The sequence below is a fragment of the Meriones unguiculatus genome, chromosome 12, assembly GCF_030254825.1.
Source record: "Meriones unguiculatus strain TT.TT164.6M chromosome 12, Bangor_MerUng_6.1, whole genome shotgun sequence".
In the NCBI taxonomy this organism is placed as follows: Eukaryota; Metazoa; Chordata; class Mammalia; order Rodentia; family Muridae; genus Meriones; species Meriones unguiculatus.
Window position 1 is genome coordinate 24,909,537 of NC_083360.1, and position 20,114 is coordinate 24,929,650.

The window sequence follows — 20,114 nt, forward strand, 5'->3', positions numbered from 1 at the left end:
CCTAGAGGGTTTGCTAAGACTGAAGCACAAAGCCAAGGACCATGCATGCACTAGACCTAGGCTCCATACACAGATGTATCCCTTTGGCTCAGGCTGCAGATGCTTTCCCTAGTAAGGCAAGTGGGGGTGGGGGAGGAGCTGTCTCCCACATTGGCTCTATTGCTTGATTTCTGATCAGGTCCCCCTGGAGGGGCTGCCTCACTAGACCACTAGAAAAGGACTCATTCAGTCCTGATGCAACTTGATGAGCTGGGGTGGGTTGGTGAGAGGGCTACTCTTTTCTGAGGAAAGGGGCAGGAGAGGAGAAGAGGAAGGGAGAATAAGATGTAAAGTGAATAAATAAATAACTTTAAAAAACTAAATAAAATAAGAATTGGAAGAAGCCTAACCAAAAAAAAAAAAAAATTAAAACAAAGCATCTGTTTTAAATTAGAAACAAACAAACAAAAAATAGATTCTAGGTTACATTTTGTCTTAAATTGTAATCTGGCTATATAAGAATGATACTAGAAAATCCCATGGGATGCTGTGTTTATTAGTTATGAGATTACTTTCTGTTACTATGATTGCAGTTTTCCAGGTTAGCTCCCAAAATCATATTCACTGGGCTTGAAGACACAGCATCAAAATAGGGCTCTAGATAATAGTTTGTCAATAGCAATCACATGAATAGAAATCAATAGGCATGTCAATGTAATATGCTTACATTGTTAGTAACTAACATGGATCTAGAGAATAGAAGAACTGAGCAACACTGATTGAATCAAAGTAAGAAATGACCAACTGACACATGCCACACCCTGCAAGGTGCTTAATATTTACCATCCTGTTTCCATGGCATCCCTACACTATGTGCAAATGCATATCCTAAGCTTGGAGAAACTGCCTGATGCCACAAAGGAATGGACAAAGCTCCCATCTAGGTGTTTATTCACTTCACTGTTGCAGTAAGAAATCTACCATGTGACAGAGTATTTAATCTTCACCTGATATATCAGGATCCAGTGTATATGACTCGGAATTGCTAAAAATGTCAGACTAAAATTCCTCAAGCTCTCATCATTTGTAAGAGTCCAGTGAATACCAAAATTCGCCATGAAAAATAATAATGGTGGGTCATACTTCTGAACAGAGACACAGCTCAAGATGCTCAGTAGAACTCATTGTTTTAACATTTATTAGAAAGTATTTTAACTCAGAAGAAATTGATGAGGCCAGTGAGATGGCTTGGTAGGTGAAAGTGCTTGCTGCCAGCCCTGCAGACTTGAGTTTGGTTCCCAGAGCTCACATTGTAAAAGGCAAGAACTGATTCCCATAAATTGCCCTCTGACCCCCACAAGTGTGGCCTAGCACACATGTGTGTACATGGACTCATTCCTGTGTGCATGCGCTTGTGCACACAAGCACAGATAAGAAAGCATAGTGAAAAAAAAGTGTAATGAATTGACTGACAAATCTGTACATCAACTGCCTGGATTCAAAAACTTTCAGACGTTTTTCATGCCGAATCAGTGGTTGACCTGTTGTGTTAAATTGCTGCAGGAAAGCAAATCCAGGAGTCACTCAATTTCATGCTTGTGTTCTTTTCTTTAGGTCTCTTATAATCACAAGCTTCTGTATCTATAGTAGCATTTTAACATTTAACAAAGTTAACAACTAATTCCATATTATAAACAATACTCAGGGCACAACCAGATTTATTTATTCATATTTATAATATCTTTCCATGACTTTTTTTAAAAAAAAATATAATACATCCACAAACCAGAAAGCATAATGTGTCTGCCAGGCCTCTATTTGTGTGTAGCTCAGTGTCATTTAGAAAATTAATTCATATGGGACAGTATAATTTATCCCTGTTCCCTCAGATGAAAGTTTGTTAGTGTCTCTCTTCAAAATTTGAAAAATGAAAAAAAAGCCTAAAAATGTATTGAAATTTTTGTTTTATACTTCTATAAATTCCTTTTGAGGCAAACAAAGAGATATTTTTCAAAAGAATGTACTCTATTTTATTAAAACAATCAGAATAATCTCAGTCTTGCAAAAATCAGCCACTGGGGTGTGGAGGGAAATGCTAATTCTTACATTGTCTAGATCCCCTCAAACCTTTCATTCAGTGTTTTCCTCCTAAGTCACTGATTTAGTGTCTCCTGAAAAGAATCATTTTCTAATTTTAACTAGTATGAGTCTTTGAAGAATGTTTTTTAAACACAAGGAGCCCCTCATTAAACAGAAATATATAGTAAGGATGACACAAATATCTAACAAGTTTTAATCCAAAATATAAGCTTGGTCATTCAGTCCTATGGCATACAATGACGGGGGTTTCACATCTTTTTTTTCTTTTGACTTGAGTTTTGTTTTGTTTTGTGGATTATTAGTTGAGAACTCTTTCGTTCCTCCCCACTACTATTTTTTTCTCCAAGACAGCGTTTGTCTTTGTAGCCTTGGCTGTCCTGGACTCACTTTGTAGACCGTATTTGCCTCCAACTCTCAGAGAAATCTGCCTGCCTCTGCCTGCCTGGGTGTTCCCCACTACTACTTTAGTGAGCTAATTATGATCATGAGTTCAAAGTTATAAACTTACCATTCTTATGCTTGTATAAGAATATAGATACATATATATAGATACATATATATTAGTAGATAGATGGCCTCATTTTTTTTATAGTTTCATAATGAGCATTTCAGTGTGTGCATGTAACATACTTTGACTGTATTACTTGATGTACTATATGGGAAAAAGCTGTGAATTTTATTTTATTTTTTTTCTATACCAGGTAATCCTTTCTTTACCAGGTAATATCCTTGTACATACATTAACTCAAACTTTTCTGATAAATATCTGGAGAATTGTAGTAAACTTTTGGTGATTAACTATCTATATATCATATATTTTTCTTTAAAAAAAAAAGCCTATGTAGAGACCTGACTTTGGCATATGATATCTTCTTTTGTTCCTTACTTATGTTTTGAGACATGATCTCTTCTTGAAACTGCGTCTCACTGTTTTGGCTAGCGTAGCTCGATAACCAGTCTCCAAGATTCACTTGTCTTGTTTTACAGTATCAAATATACAGCCATGAGTCCTTCTTGTAAATGTAAACCATTATCTGATTAGCCTTCAATTTAACTGTTTTAATAAACAGTAAAATTACATGAATAGCAATGACCTGTCTTCACACTATTTTTATGAGTTATGAGAAGATGCTTCATATGAATATTTTACCTGATTTCTTAAGTGAAAGAGGAGCCTAAAGGAAAAGGTTTAAGAACCCCTGATTTAGAGAACAGTTAGTGCACAGGTGTGTATAGGGTACACGTAAGTGACATACTATTGGTCTACTCTATATGAGACATGTGTTTGATTCCTAGAACCTCTTCTACCAACTTATGTGCTCAAAACTAACACAATATTGGTTGCAAATATTTTCCATCTATTCTTCATTGAATACTTATTGTAGAATCATGGAGATGGAAGAACAGCTGCCTTTCCTCTGAGATTCCCTTGCAAGTGATTGCCTCGCTGACATGGTGAAGGGCAGACATCCATTCCCTTTGTACTGAAATGCGCTCTTGCCAGGTCAACATGTCAAGAGGTAGATATGTGAATGCCTCCTCTGAAGGTGATAATACCCACTGAGCTTGTCCATTTCAAGCCTATTAACATAGGGAAGAAGTATTCCATTTCCCACGCTTGTCATTAAAAAGAAGGACAAAGGTAATCTAGAGCTTATACAACAAACTTTGCAGAGAATAAAGTTCAGATTTCATTTTTTCTAATAATACATTGAAGTTGAACTAAAAGTTATTGCTCAAAAGAAGTTCCTCTAAGATAAAAAAATTGAGTGATAACACATGCTGGAGAGGATGTGGAGAAAGGTGAACCCTCTTCCATTTCGGGTGGGAATTTAAACTTGTACACCACTTTGGAAATCAATCTGGTGCTTTCTCAGAGAATTAGGAATAGTGCTACATCAAGATCCAGCAATAACAGGAACAGGGACCATCTTTGACATGAACTCATGGGCTGGTTCTTTGATCACCTCTACCTGAGGGGGGAGCACCCTTACCAGTCCAAAGAGGAAGACAATGATGAGACCTGATAGACTAGGGTAAGATTGAAGGGGAGGAGGACCACCCCTATCATTGGACTGGGGGAAGGGCATAGGAGAAGAAGAGGGAGGGAGTGTGGAATTGGGAGGGACTGGGGCAGGGCTACAGCTGGGAATAACCTGCAAAATGAATAACCTGGAATTAATAAAAATAAAATAAAAATTTAGCTATACCACTCCTAGGCATATGCCTAAAAGATGCTCAAGTATACAAAAAGAACATTTGCTCAACCATGTTCATAGCAGCTTTATTCGTAATAGCTACAATCTGAAAACAACCCAGATGTCCCTTAATTGAGGAATGGACAGAGAAATTGTGGTTCATTTACACAATGGAATACTACTCAGTGACTAAAAACAATTAAAAACTCACCCTGAGTGAGGTGTCCCAGAAGCAGAGAGACACACATGGTATATACTCACTTATAAGTGATTATTACCCATATAATAACCACATATCATACTAAACTGCATACCTAAAGAAGCTAAGCAAGAAGGAGGACCTTGGGTAAGATGCTCAATCCTCATTCAGAAAGGCAAATGCGATAGACATTGGAAGAAGGAGAAAGCAGGGAATAGGACAGGAGCCTACCACAAAGGGATTCTGAAAGACTCTACCCTTCAGGATATTAAAGCAGATGCTGAGACTCATAGCCAAACTTTGGGCAGACTGCAGGGAATCAAAGAATGGAGAGATAGAAAGACCTGGAGAGGACAGGAGCTCCACAAGGAGACCAACAGAACCAAAAATTATGGTCCCGAGGGTCTTTTCTGAGACTGTTACTCCAACCAAGGACCATTCACAGAGATAACCCAGAACCCCTGCACAGATGTAGCCCAAAGTAGCTCAGTGTCCAAGTTGGGCCCTTAGTAAGGAGAACAGGGACTGTCTCTGACAAGACCTCAGTGGCTGGCAGCATTATCAGGTCACAGAGGAAGACAATGCGGCCAGTCCTGATGAGACCTAATAGACTAGGATCAGATGGAAGGGGAGGTGGGCTTCCCCTATCAGTGGACTGGGGGAGGGTCATGGGAGAAAAGGGAGGGAAGGTGGTGTTGGGAGGGGATGAAGGAGAGGGCTACAGCTGGGATACAACGTGAATAAACTGTAATTAATAAAAAACAATAAATAAAAATTTTAAAAAATCACTAAGAATTCATTCAGTATTTTCAAAAAGGCTTGTCTTCTCAGTAGGGCTGGGAGCAGATTCTTATGACAAGACCTATCTGCTTGTCAACCTAAGTCTGGGCTCCTGCAGCTCCACCCTTCTTGTCAGCATCCTTCATACAAGCTCTGTTTCATCACAGGGAAAGTAAGTATACGCATTGTAGAAGAAGCATTTCCCTGATCCAAGGCTGATCCGTGGCTTCACATTTGAGGTATTTATAGGATGTACCACCAACTGGAGACCAAGTGTTCAAATAAGTAAGACTGGAAAAGGACGTGTTATTATTATTATTATTTAAAACACTGGAGCATTCTTTAAAAACAATCCAATGCTCGAGTAATTACCAAAGATATTACCAGAGCTGTTACCAGAATGTTTCCACTGGATTTTAATTTATTGTAGGGGAAATTAGAAATTAATTTATGTCCAACATTAAGAAACTTCTAGCAAATTTTAGGGTAGGTTTTGATAGACTGTTGCTAGCCGCTGAACCTCAGCCTGCAGGAGTACTCGGATGTATGATGTAATTCCTTGTCAGGCAACTTAAATGTAGAGTTTCTGGGTTGCTGGAAATGTTGGGGTGTATGCATCATGATCACCACAAATACATATTTTAAATAGATGCATTTCACTCTTTGTAAATTGTTCATTAAATATTTACCTTTCAATAATCAAGAAAAACAAAATAATCATGAAGATGACTGCACTTGTACACATGTTCTTGTGTTGTTTTGTTTTTTCTTTTGGTTATAAAACAAAATAGTCATGAAAGCACCATTGTTCATTGTGGGCAGGAATGAGGCATGCTGTCCTGACACGAATATAGATGTGATATTGATCGCAGGCACCCTCAAGAAGGATGAAGAGCTCTGTCAACTCTAATACTGCGGCTCACCCCACTCCAGGGGTGAGCATCCATGCAGTTCCAGAAAGTTCATGAAGAGAGGACATTTGCCTTCTGTAATATCATAGAGTGAAGAAAAATGCATGCTGGGAAATCAGGGTTCAACACTGTCTGAATTTCAGTGGCTAAGTAACCTGGGCAACTATAGCCATAGGGAATGTTAGCTTTCCTAGATGCAGAATATTTTTACATGGTTGTTAAGAAGAATTAAGTGTTGCAGAACTTTATTCAAGTATGTCACATTGCCTAGATTAAGGTTTGCATTTAGCATGTTCTGGTCAGATATACTGCTGTGACTGTATTTATATTATTTCTGTTATCACTTATGACCATAATACATCATCTCATTTCTTGTTATTAATTATGAGTAAAGTTCCAAAATTATTATTTTTAATTCTGTGTTTACTTTTATGGGTAGATGTGTGTGCTTACATAAGTTCATTTATGTCCTATGAATGCAAGAATCTGTAGAACTCAGAAGGAGCCACTGAAACTGGAGTTACAAGCAGTTATGAGCTACTTGGTGGATGATGGGAATTGAACATGAGTCCTCTGTGAGAGCATTAAGCTCTCTTATACACTAAGCCATTTCTCCACACATTTCCAACTGATTCTGATGTCCACTGAGCATCAACCATTGTCTCAGCTCCTGAAAAATACTCCAACCATCTTGTATTTTCTCTCTTTTCTACTTTCTTCCCTTGGCTTGTAGTAAGAGCTAGTTTCTGTCTGCAGTGTGGAGTTTTACTTTTTCCCTTCTGAGAACACACGTCAGAGTACTGTCTATGTGTATAACTTGACATTTAAGCCATTTGTAACTTTAAAATACACATAATTAAAAATGCGTTACCAATGTGGTGAATGCCACCTGGTCTTTTGAGAAACAGAAATGGACTTTGGAGACAAAGGGAACTTGGATTAGTGCTTCACGCTGCTTGTGAGGCATGCTGCTTTACCTCGCTTGACTTTAGTTCTTCTCTCATGAAATGGAATAAAGCCATCTTCGTTGTTAGCGTGAGTCTAAGTGTAAACTATTCTTGTAACTGAAACTGAAACTCACTATGGACTTGTGACCTAAAAGCGTTGTGGTATTTTCACGGTGCTGTGGTTTGTGGATCAGGAACAAAAACACCCCTACACTCTCTTCCGGATTCCAGAAGGAGAATTCCCCCCAGAGGAGCCTGGCAAGATAGGCAGAGGCCATGGCTGCAGTGGGCACATGTGTGCTAGCTCCTTTTCAGAACTCAGCTCATGTGGAGGTGACTAGAAACACAGCAATTACCTTAAGCACTGTCGGGGCCAGCCGTCGACACTGCATGACTATTTTGTACACATGTTAAAAAGGCTGGTGGAGAATGAGACTGAACCTGTAGAACACCCACATGTCTATGTCCATCCAATGCATCACAAGCGAACAAGACAATGATACAACAGGTGGCTCCCGTTCACCTGGGGCAGTAGTCAAAATAATGCCCAGAAACATGACCATTTAATCATTTAATAGCTCGCTCTCTCTCCCCCTCCTTCCTCCTTCTCTCTCTGTGTGTGTCAGTAGGAGAGGTAGTCCTATAAGGCAACAATTTAAGTAAAGGCTGTCAGAGAAGGATACTGAGATATGATAAAAGTCTCTTTTCCTTTTCCTAAAGAGGCAGCACATTGAATCTTCCAGACAGTCTATGGTAGAGTTTACTGTCATCCCCAATAGTCTCCATTCCATTTCAGATGTAGACACCCCACGGTAGGGTAATTTCTCCTTTCTCGGTTACCACGATATGTGATACATGATGGGCAGAAATTTTTATGAGCAGTGTTCCAAGCCCTGTCCCTCTGCAACACATCCCAGTGACCTGAAAGCTCATGCTGCTGTGGAAGAGCAATATTCTCTACCACAAAAGGTAGGCACCGGGAGGCACCTGGATATGAAACTGGCTTTGTAAATAAGTAAGTAAATCATTCTTATTTTAAACCATTTAAGTTTGGAGCCTTCTATCTCATGTAAACTGGGATAATTTGGCTACAATTGAAAGCCCTACTCTACACCATATCATTAGAATTTAGGCAAATAAAATGGTGATAAATTCAAGGAATAAACATCATTTTGCCTTTGTGTTTGTGTTTATGCATCTGTTTGTGTTGCATATGTGTTTGTGTTCATGTAGGTACATGTGCAGATACATACACATGTGTGTCCAAGTACTTGTGGAGGCCAGAGGTAAATGCTGAATGTCATACTAAATTGTTCTAGACCTTAGTTTTTGAGATGCTGTCTCTTACAGAAGTTGGAACACAGTGATTGACTGGACTCCTGATATACTTTTTTTTTAAATAAACACATACTTTTTTATTGAGAAATAAAATTCCATTTTGCCTGTCTACTACATTTTCTTTACCTACTCATTTGTTTTTTTTTAACTTTCTTTTTTTTTAATTTTATTTTTCTTATTAGTTACATTTTGTTAACTCTGTGTCCTGATATACTTTTACATAGGTGCTAGTGATACAAACTCAGAGCCTTATAATTGTGCACAAGGAAAATGCCAACAAGCTGTCTTCCCAGCCTGGGAAGTTCTTACAGGGCAAGTTTGGCATACAGAAAATAGCAGCATTTGACATGGATACAAAGCAGTGTTTGCTTTCCAACCATGTTGCCCAGACCCACCTACACCAGCAAGAAACTTCTAAACAACATGACTGCTTTAAAATGAAAACTTTGAAACTACTGGACTTAATTCAGTTCATGGCTTAATTTTAAATTTTATGTCTGTCTGCCCAACCCCGTGTGTGTGTGTGTGTGTGTGTGTGTGTGTGTGTGTGTGTGTGTGTGTGTGTGTGTATGATGTGGTAGGGCATGGCATGTGGGTGCTTCTGAAGCAATGGCTGTATGTGCAGGTCAGGAGAACACTTTGTAGAGTATATTCTTTCTTTCCAACTTTACATTGAATTCAGTAATCAGGCTTATGCAACAAGAACTGTAGCTTCTTGAGTCATATCATCAACCCTGGACACAGCATTTTGAACATTATTTATGTCAGGCTTTATACCAGAAAAGAAAGATAGAACCATGAATCATTCCTGCAGTGGATCATTCCTGCAGTGGTGCAGTGCTGAGTGAAGGGGCAGATGGCACTTAAAGAAAAAAAACACAACATAATTACAGTAACATATCTGACATGGAGTAGATCTCAGAGGCCATGAGAGAATGCGTGAAGTACTGTTTATGCAAGAAAACAGGTACCGAAGACAGGAAGGTGCTACAGTAAGTGAGGAGTGTCTAGTCTGGGAATTGACAAGGTTTCCAATCCTTATAGAAAGCATGCAACACAATGATGATTGAAGTTACTGAGTGTGGTGCTTTGAATATGAATGGCCCCCACAAGTTCATAGATATGACTGTTTAGGCCTTACAAGTTGGCACTACTTGACAGGAATTGGGAGGAGGTGTGATCTTGTTGGAGGAAGTTTGTCACTGGAGGTGGGCTTTGAGGTTTCAAACGCTCAAGCCAGTCAGTAACTGACTACTTCTCTCTCTCTCTCTCTCCCCTGATTGCCAATCTAGATTTAGAACTCTAAGCTATCTCTACAGGACCATGTCCGCAAGGCTGCCATGATTCTTGCCATGACGATAATGGATCAAACCTCTGAAATTATAAGCCAGCCCCAATTAAATGCTCTCTTTTGTAAGAGATGCCATGGTCATGGTGACTCTTCACAACAGAACATTGACTAAGGCACTGTTGGCAAGTGTCTAAGTCACTGAATTAGTCCATGACTAAGATCACCATGGCAAGCTCTGATCCAACCCCCTTGCATGTGACCATTCATGTAATAGGAGAAAAACTCTCTGTTAACACACTGACCTCCATCTTTCAATTCACAGATAAGACATGGAAATCCAGAGAGATAAGGCAATTTTCTCCAAACCACAAGGTCAATAATGGTTCATGGTAGGCATTGTCATTTACCACAGGAATTCCTAGAGAAGACTGTGTGCTACAAATAAAAAATCGGCCACTGCCATTCAGAACGCAAAGAATGTCCAATTCTTATATCCTAAGAAGTGTCTCTCATTTTCAGACAGGCCATGACAATAAGACATAAAGTTACCATTCAAAAATAATGACAAAAAAAATCTATTCTACACTTGTTGTATTAGCTAGAAGCTATTGGATGTGTACTGGTTGCTAGGCCTGCCATCGCAAAATACTGGATGCTAGATGGCTTAAACAACAGAAATTTGAGTTCCTTTTTCAACTTTCAAGTACTCTAACTTTGAGCCTAAGATGTCAGCAAGGAGGATTAGCAGATTTAACTTGCAGATGGTACCTGCTTCATGTTTACAAAGCCTTCTCACTGCATCTGTTTCTGGGTCTGAACTTCATTTGCTTAAGGACAACACTTATACCTAAATGAACTCATTTTAAAATAATCTTTGAATAGATTCCTTGGCCAAACACAGTCATACTCTGAGAACCTGTTGGTTAGGGCTTCAACATAGGAACTTGGAGATTGACTCTCTTTATTCCATTATAATTAACAGAACTTTTGTTTTCATAGCTCTTTAGTGATATATATATATATATATATATATATATATATATATGTATATATGATATATTTAGGACACACACACACACATATATATATATATATATATATATATATATATATATATATATGTCCTAAACTTTTTATATAACTTCCCTGATAAATGACTTTGTAGGTGTGATTAAGGTAAGATTTAGGAAGAAAATGAATCCTTGATTATCCAGTTAGGCAGAATGTAAACTGGGTCTTTTTGAGAGGATGAACTGCAATAAGAAAGGTGCTGAAAGATGCTGAAGCTCTAGCTTTTGGATGGCCAAGAACCAAAGGAGAGAAATAATACCTAGAAGCATAAAAAGGCAAGGATGTCTCCTGCTCCAGAGAATTCACAGGTGAAAGTTAGACACAGACCTCCAACACTGCAGGAAGATAAGTATGTACTGTTTGTAGCAGTCATGGTTCTTTGTTTCAGCAGGTGCACAAAGTTCACACTGCAGCCAAAACATCCAGGCCAGCAGTGAAACCGAGGACTTTGAAATGCCACAGGTAAAGAAAAAGTGTGAAACAGCCAGTGACCCATGAATGGCAGTCACCTCTTCACAGGAAAGCAAGTTGTGTGTAAATAAACTGAGTCAGAAGAAGCATTCCAGAGGACTCCAGGGAAGGGATGTCAAGCCATGGATGACAGGAGAGCAACTGGGAGAGGAGAAGAGGGCTGAGCCCTCACAATATGTTAAAGCTAAGCACGGAGAGAAAGGCAAACAGCTCACACACACACTAGAAATCAGTAGAAAGAAGAAACTAAATTCTTCCAGAATAAAACAGGAAGTTGAACTGAAAAACTTTCACCCAGATAACAGTAATGGTAATGGCCTTCACCTAAGATAACTTGAAATTTATAGCAACATATTTTCACACGTGCGGGTGCTGTTGTCTTTCTCCATGTGAACGCACTGATATTAAATGGGGACATAAGGCCCTGTGCTAGGTTTTAGTCAAATTTATGATTTAAGAGTGGCATAGGGCTGTTCAAAGCAGGCACAGTAAAGGGCCCTCTGACCTCTCTGCTGGGTCGGGAACCCACATCACCCCCTGATGCCTTTCATCTTTCTTATCATCTGTATACTGCATCTCCTCCAATCTTTCTGCATCTGCCAGCTTGGCCCTGAGTTCCACTTCAGGATTCTTTGCTGAAGGATGCCACGTGTAAGCTTCAGAAAGCTAATTAAAATCCATATCTCAATTTCCTTGATTGGCTTAAATAGCAGCTAATTGATCAGAGGTTTCTGGAGATTAAAGAAAACTACCCATTACTCACAGGGGGGAAAAAATAAACCTGGGATTAGCCTGATGACAGGAGGCTTTTAAATATATGGAATGATAGGGGCCCCCGACAGTCCTCTGTCAGGTACCAAACCCAGCATGTTTCCTCAGCAGACCCCTCTTGTCCTGACTTACCCTGACAGCACTAAGTGAAAAGCAAGATGAACAGAAAGGAGTGCCTTGAGTGACATTTAAAGTGCAAGCTCTTAGTTTCCATCACTCATGCTTTCACCACTGAGTCTTAAGGAAAAACATTCCTTCCTTACTACTATATACTGTGGTCATTGTCGTTGTCTCCTTCCTTCTCTTGCTCCTCCTCAATCCTCTTCTCCCTTCTCATGATCGTCTTCCTTCTTTTCTTCTTCTATTACTTTTTTCTTTATTCGACCATTACAGCATCTATTGTATGTTTCAGATATTAGAACGAACTAGCTGCCTTACATACTGAAATATTCTACACAGAAAATGATGAGGGTCCCTAATATGGATCAGGGTCTGATGCTGATGGTCAAAGGCCACAAGGAAAGGCTTAGCCATTAGTTTCTCAAAGAAAAGCTCAAAAGTGGGTTAACAAAATGTGACAAACAGGTCTAAGGGGAGAAGCTGACATCAAAAGAAACCCAGTAGCTTCAGACTGAATAATCTATCTGTTCTGTGTCTCCCCATTGACTCAAAAATGGATTAATCCCTGAGCAGAATCAGTGTGAACTAGGTCCTGCACTTGCTCTTAGTGAGCTGTATTCTGTTTGTTTGCTTAATCTCCACTAGTGTTAACCTCTTAAGAAGGCTATGATCTAAGCATCATTATGGTGTTTTTCCTTTGTGAGAACTGCAGAAAGCTAAATCACCCAAAGCCACATGGTGATGAGAAGCAGATTTTGAAGCTATCTCTCAGTTACACTGGAATCTGATTCTTCCATAACATCACTGGGTGAATCTGAGCTGGAAGTTTCCAGAAATATCAGAAAAGAAGGTTACCACCCAGACCAGGAAGTTCTGGAGAAACCCAGCCATTCTTACGTGAGCTGCAAAATTTTTCTGAGATCATCTGAATGACAAAGACATCAGTCTTTCCATCTTGAGCTGGCAGAAGCCTAGACTCAAAGAGTTGAGCTCATTCACAAGGAAATGTGGTCCCAGCTAATGCTGAGGTTTACCACACCCCTAACCCCATCTGCCTCACTTCTTAGCTTTATGACGTTAAGTGTCTAACGCACAACCAAGTATCCATCAATATTTGGCTCAATTACTTTAGCCTAGAGAATTTCATCATGTAAAGTGCCAAACATTTCTTCCTTACTTTTGTCAAGTGGTTCTGACATCCAGATTCATCACTGGGAAAGCATACCAATTTCTGAGTGTGAAGAACATAACCAGGTCACTAAGTACTGGTAACTCGACCTGCTAGTTTTCTCCGGAATCAAGCAAGGCTCACTTATCTTCTTTATACCAGACTCACCCCACCCACTACATTGAATCTTTCTGTTCTTCATCCAAATATAACCCAACACTGCCTCTTCAGTGCCAAAGCTATGATGCTCCAAAAACTAGCATCCCTTTTCCAGAAACCTTTTGCCAAACTCTGTTTTTAGTCTTCCATCTTCTGTTAGTCAGTACTGGTTACTAATGTGGTATCTGGTTCCATCTGCCCCTCAATAATAGAGTTATAGTTTGGTTTGAGCCCTAGTATATTTATAAGGAAAAAATGTAGCTTTTCCTGCCCTCTTTGCTGCTAAGGGTAGATATGTCATATTGCTCTCTCCATTACAGACCCAAGTGCTGGTCTTCTGCTGAATTCTAGGAAAGCTTTCTCAGCCTGTAAACTCTGTCTCTGCCTTTCTTTATCTTTCTGAGTACAGTATGTATCTATTTTGGGGGGTGGGTAAGGTATTCTGTAGTCCAAAAAACAGGAGTTAGATTCTAAAGATGTTGGAACAGCAAGCTAACAGAGTCTGGATCCTGCCTGACTCATGGAGCAACTGCACATGTCCAGAACCACTTAAGAAATTTAAGTTTAATTTCCTTTCATAATGAAAATTAGACAAGGGGTATAGATAGACTGTGAGTCCATGGTTTAGGGACCTCAGCATTAACCTTTAAGAAAGCTGCATATTCTGACAAATTAATTTTCTGTCACACTCATCATTACAGGTGATACGATTTTAAATTGGCTTGCATGTTACTAAATTAGCTAGTTTTGTTATCTACCCACAGCAATGAGCTAGATTTCTTTTCTTGTGTTTTTCAATTAGCTTGGGCCATGATAAAGGATCTTTGGGGAACTCTAGAGCATAAGAGAAAAGCAATTGTACAGCTCATATTTTTATACCTGATCTGATGACTCTCTTAATTGATATAAGCAGCAGCTGGGTCTGCAATTTCTCCATTTCCTGTGGGTCCCTCCTTCAGTTTATCTGACTCCTGCTCAGAAGTAAGTCTAGCACTATCGTGCATTCTTCCAGTTTACGCAAAATATCCTTGCTACCACCTTCAAAGCAATAAGAATGGAAATGGGGTTCAGTGAATGCTACAGGGGTTTCATCTCATGCTTTTGAATTTGAGCTTGCTTATGACCTTCCTTTCTCAATGCCTCTCTGTAGACTTCAAGACAGGAGGACAGCCTTACACACTGTTCTGAACCAGCTCCACAATTACAGGCCAGTTGCCTGTGACACACCCTGATGTGTCTGTTTATCCTTCCACATATATTTCTGTCCTACAGCATCCGCATGATTGATCCCAGACTGACACTGTCATTATTCGGCTATGATTAAAATGAATATAGTTCATTTGTTAAAATGTCTGCCATATTCTAGACAATTTTCTAAATGCATTGTACTCATAAACACTCATGATTGCTCTTGTAAGTCAAGGACTGTCATTTTCTCCATTTCAATGACAAAGAAAAGGAAGGTACAGGAAGGTTACATAACTGACTGTGCAAAACAGTTGACAAGCAGCAGGACTGGTCTCAAATATGGAAGAATGTGTTCCAGAGATTATATGCTGTTATCCAGAATAAAGCTTACATAAAGGTAACTGCTATGGCTCATCATTTCACAGGAGCCTTGACTTATGAGATAGTCAGAAACTAAACATATCCAAACCAAAACACAGATCCCATAGATGGTTCAGAATGTATAAAAAAAGAAAAAGAAAACCAAATTAACATTTTGTCAAATGCACCTATGATATTTTTGTTTAATTGACTGTCTAACTTTTGAGGCATAATCTCATGTATAACTGCTTGGCCTTGAACTTAATATGTAGCCAAGAAGACATTGAATTTCTAATGCTATCCCTGCTACCAAGTTCCACAAGAGCAATATGAGTATAATGCATCCCATCTAGTTTAAACTGAGCTCTGTAAAACCAGGCACGTAGCTCGTAGTTTGTCTGAATGTGCTTTTACATATACTTCATACTTTGGTGGATGAGTTTTTAAATAGTCTAACATGTTTTTGTTCTTTTATTTACATGCCACATGTAAGGAACTAGTAATGGTTTAATATAAAGGCAAAAGTGGACAGCAGAACATGGGAAAGTAGACAGGTTGAAAGCTGCAGACTTCCTGAAATCTAGTGGTACTTGGCTGGAGGAAACAGGTTAGTACAGTTTTGTTATTATTATTATTCAGAGCACCTTCTTCTTAAGGAAAGTTTTGAAGGATTTTAGCATCATCCACTTGATCAGCTTTCTGTTTTCTTGGAAAGCATGCATGTCATGGTGACAGAGCAGGGCACTTAGGGACCGAGAGCTGTGGGCTAGAAGTCAGGAGCACAGTCTTCTTTCATCTCTGATTCCCAGGGTGACCTTGGGCAAATCCCTTAAACGATCTGGGCTTTCCATCTGCCTTTTCGTAAGCACAGACCTTCAGCCTGTGTTACTGCAGGGTGAAGGAAAGGGAGATAAGGCTGGAACAAAGCCAGGTTTGGCTAGGAAAAAAAGACCTCAGGAAACAAATTACCATGCTCACTCTAAATATAATTTACTGTGAAGACTAAGGAAACTGGGGGAAGTCTCACTTGATGCTATGAACAAAGGAGCACGATGGGAGAGTGCTGACACAACTAAGAAATTTTCTCACTTCTAGATTTAGCTAAAATGTGATTAATACGTGTTTTTATTCAGCCTATACAGGAACTCAATCATACAATCCAGAGAATGGAAATCTCTCCTTCCTTAGGACAGAGTTAAGACTTATGGAGATCTGTCTAGACTTTTATAAGTGAGCTCCACAAAGCCGATTTGGAATACTGTATGGTGCCTGTGTTTCTTATTCTTGTGTCTCTGTATCCATTTGCATAATATACATAACCTTGGGAATACATCACCAGGCTGGGAAGGGCTCCAAATCTGGATACTCAGAGTGGACCCACAATATTACCATTACCTGAGAGCTATACAGGCATGCAGAAACAACTGCTAGAATGTCCATGTTAACATGTCTTTCAGGTGATTTTACCACTGGTTTAAGACTTAGATCTAAAGTCAAACACATTCAAGGCTGATGTGCCACATTCCAATTTATTATATGAACTTGAGAATACCTTCAGTGTTAGAAGCCAAAAGTTACTTGATTGGAAAACTAACATAATATTGTCCATTTGTTCATTCTGAGGATTAAAGAGAACTTAGCACTCATGATTTCTTATATAGCACATTTCTCAATGCAACCAATCTGTCATTCTTGGTACTATCAATATATCATTGCTATCTTATGAGATACTAATATTTTTCTCATGGGTATAGATACATAAATGTATCAATATTCTATATGGACTGAAATATAAATCATTTTGTTCTAGAGTCTTCCAACACGAGACTGGGAGTTTTCTGCCAACAAAGCATGCACAGAAATACTGCCTTCTGGATAGAGGCATAAATGATTTTAGTCAGAGTATTCAAGTATTTCAGAAAATATCTTGGCTTTATTTTCTTTATTCACTATTTGAAAGTCTGATTCCAGCTCAGAAAACACTTAAATATCATGAGCTCACAGATCCTCAAATAGAGCATCCAAACAAACCCCAAGTCAGACCAAGAAATAGAAGCTCACAAGAATATTAGTCAAGGTGAATTTAGTCCAAAAGTATAAACTGATGACCTGGAACACTGAAACAGATAAGCATGGAGCAGAGAGAAGTTGACATGTGATCCATGATCTAGCAAGTAAACAAAAACCAAAGAAGAAGAAGGAGGAGGAGGAGCAGGAGGAAGAGGAAGAGGAGGAGGAGGAAGAAGAGGAGGAGGAGGAGGAAGAGGAAGAGGAGGAGGAGGAGGAGGAGAAAAAGAAGAAGAAGAGGAAGAAGAAGAAGAAGAAGAAGAAGAAGAAGAAGAAGAAGAAGAAGAAGAAGAAGAAGAGGAAGAAGAAGAAGAAGAAGAGGAAGAAGAAGAAGAAGAAGAGGAAGAAGAAGAAGAAGAAGAAGAAGAAGAAGAAGAAGAAGAAGAAGAAGAAGAAGAAGAAGAAGAAGAAGAAGAAGAAGAAGAAAAAGAAGTATTTCACAGGGACCAATTGGGAAGAAATTTGTGAAGTAATGGATCTTTTATCCATTATCTGTCTCTCAAATGACCCCGACTAGTTCTCAGCTTTGGAGTTCCCCTGGCTTTACCTCCAACTTTTATGTTCTTTCCCACAACTCTTTGCTTTGGTGATTTCCACTGTACATTTGTGTTTAATTGCAATAAATCCTAGTTAGTATTAACTACTAACTTGACACAGCATCTATTGATACCCGAGAAAAGGTGTCTCAATTGAGGGATTTCCCAGATCAGAGTGGGCTGTGGGGATGTCTGTAAGGGTTTTAATTAATGGTAATTGATGTAAGAGAGTCCAGTCCACTGTGGGTAACATCATTTCCTTAATAGGTAGCCCTTAGATCTATAGGAAAGCTAGCTGAGCATAAGTTGGCAACAAGTATCCTTCCATGGTTTCTGCTTCAAGTTCCTGCCCAACTTCCAATAATATTGACCAGAAAGTGTAAGCCAAATAAATTATTTCCTCTTCCAAGTTGTTTTGGGCCACAGTGTTTATCCCTGGAAAAGAAGTCAACCTATGACATACCAATACAGAAAAATCTCTTAAATTTGTTTTTCAAGTCCAAAGGATCCCTGAATCTTAGGCTCCTGTATACAGTTACTTTCTTGATGTTTTAACATTTGCACATACAAAGGGATTTTACATGTGTTTTTGCATGCCAGTCTTGTCCCTACAAAAACCCATACTGCTTTAGATCCCTATCTCAGAAAATGATGTCAGTATCAGTCCAGCTGTGTGGACCCCAATCTGGAAGCAGGACTAGACTTTTTTTCTTTTTCTCTAACCTTAATCTATCTGTCAACTAATCTTGCGAATTCTTCTTCCAAGACATAGCTCCAATACTGACTTTTTAAATAACCCCGCCTCCTGAAAACCAGATATTGGAATGGACCAGATGCATTACTTTGACTTGAATCCTTGTCACCACACAGTAGCTACACAGTTTTCACTCCATACCAAAGCTGAGTAAGGATGGCTTTGTCAACAAGAAATAGAGATAGCCTTCATTAAATCTTGTTTTGGAAGTTCTGCAACTTTATTAAACATTCAGTAAGTTAGTTCTCATCCACATTGACCAGCTGTAGATGTCTAAATGTAGAGACAGGCACGCAAATCGCCAATGTGTAGAGCTTCTTCAGTGAATACTCATCTTCATTGTGTTTTTCGGACAAACGTATGCAGATGCGATAGGGAACATGCCTTTTCCCTTTGGCCCAGACAGCTTTATTAAGCCTGGTATCTATGTTCTCATCTGGAGTCTCCATCCCCTTCATGTCAAATTTCTGAATTTCTTTGAGTGCCCGAGGAGCATGCTTCATGAAGCCCCCCCCTATGTTTGTGTTTGGAATGTTGATGGGGTGATCTCAGGTCACCCCCTCATTGATGGCAGAATGGCTCTTCCTCTTCCCTCCACTCTTCTTTGTGGGAGCCATTCTTCAGGGCCAGGGTTGGAAAGGTCCTTCATTAATTCTTAACCACAGCAATCTCTTACATCATCCTTCAAGGCCCTTCATGACATGACTCCTGTGTGTCTAATGATCTTCATCTTAGACGATTTTTCCTTTGGCCACATTAACCTTCTTTCTGCTACTTTCAAGTATTGAAATGCTGCATACCAGTTAAAGTTATGACAAGTGGTTTTTTGTTGGTGGTGTTGTTGTTGGTGATTTTTTTTATTATTTTTATCAGCTGGGCAGCTTTTCAGAGTGCTTCCTCTCAGATTCTCACCTAGCCAACTTCACCCCAGCTTCACAAATGTCATTCAATCCTCCTCCCCTTCAGCTAAGCAACCGTCCCAGTAACTCTACCACACACATGTCAGTTTTCTTTTTCCTATACGGTTCATCAAGACCAATATTTTCCACATAAATTTTGGATTCATGTTAATTCCTGCCTTTTCTAGAATGAGAATTATTTGAGGACAATGAATATGTGTCTTCTATTTGCATCATACCTATAACATTGTCACCCATCAAGTGATAGTCATTTGTCCATGAACAGGGGACATGTTTGAAGGTTATGAGTGGATGCCTGAAACTGCAGGCCAATCCTATATAAACTATGGATTTCTTACACATGTACACCTCTTCATGGAAACCCATTTATACATGTGTGCCCTATGCTCCAGTGGACTCTGCCTCTACTTTGGTCCTCTTTCAGCTTCTCCAATGAAATCAGAGACTTGTCTGTTTCTTCTGCTATAAGCATGGTTTGTTCTTGGTTGGCAGAGTTTGACCAATGGATTTCTTTTGCACTCACAGAGTCACCCTACTTTTTACCTCTCTTAGACCTGAAATCAGGTACTGTTCATGGTTAACTTCAGATATTTGATGGTAATGGAGAAGTTTTGAGCCTTTTTGAACTTGAGCTAAATGTCTCATGCATGGTTGAAAATGTGAATACACTGCCTCTGTCTACAAATCTCAACTGTGCATTCCTTAAAGACATTATATTTTAGGAAAAAAAACTGTTTTCACAAAAAAAGTGTTGTACCTACAAATAGATTTTAAGCAATGTTATGT

At 39.2% G+C, this 20,114-nt stretch overlaps 1 pseudogene; it reads right to left on the reverse strand.

Moving 5' to 3' along the window:
* Positions 1-18,647: 18,647 nt before the first annotated feature.
* Positions 18,648-19,025, reverse strand: LOC110558383 (large ribosomal subunit protein eL31-like; annotated as a pseudogene).
* Positions 19,026-20,114: the final 1,089 nt, after the last annotated feature.